This window comes from Galeopterus variegatus, unplaced genomic scaffold, assembly GCF_000696425.1.
Source record: "Galeopterus variegatus unplaced genomic scaffold, G_variegatus-3.0.2 Scaffold2318, whole genome shotgun sequence".
Lineage (NCBI taxonomy): Eukaryota > Metazoa > Chordata > Mammalia > Dermoptera > Cynocephalidae > Galeopterus > Galeopterus variegatus.
In genome coordinates this window covers 137,803-138,605 of record NW_007728429.1, presented here as the reverse complement: position 1 = coordinate 138,605, position 803 = coordinate 137,803, and positions in this window count along the sequence as shown.

Sequence of the window (803 nt, the reverse complement as noted above, 5' to 3'; positions counted from 1 at the left end):
CATGGTAAACCCTTTTCCATCCTTTCACTCTTAGTCTATGTGAGTCTTTACGGGTGAGGTGGGTCTCTTGAAGGCAGCATATAGTTGGTTCCTCCTTTTTAATCCAAGCAGCCAGTCTGTGTCATTTGATTGGGGAATTTAAGCCTTTTCCATTAAGAGTTGTCATTAAAAGTGTTGATTTAATCCTAGCATTTTATTGATTATTGTTTGGATGTCTTAGGTGTCTTTTGTTCCTTTCTGATTTACTGTTTGTTTTCTCTATTTGTTGGTTCCTTGGGTTGTAGATAGCCTTTTTGCTTGTTTGTTTTCTCTTCATGAATGCCATTTTTATTATACTAGTGGGTTTTGATTTTTCTTGGGTTTTTATGGTAGTGGTAGTTATTTTTCAGGTACCAAACCCAGTACTCCCTTGATAATTTCTTGTAAGGGCAGTCGTGTGGTAGTGAACTCCCGCAGTTTTTGTTTTTCTGAGAAATATACTATTTGCCCTTCATTTCGGAAGGATAGACTTGCAGGGTAGAGTATTCTTGGCTGGCAATCTCTGTTTTTCTAGTATTTTGAATATATCATCCCATTCCTTTCTGGTTTTTAGGGTTTGTGATGAAAAGTCTGATGTTAGTCTGATTGGGGGTCCCTTATAGGTGATTTGATGCTTCTCTCTTACAGCATTTAAGATTCTCTCTTTGTCTTTGAGTTTTGCCAATTTGACTATAACATGTCTTGGAGAAGACCTTTTAGGGCTGAATACTTTTGGGGATCTTTGAGCTTCCTGAATCTGAAGATCTGTGTCTTTTCCAATAAGT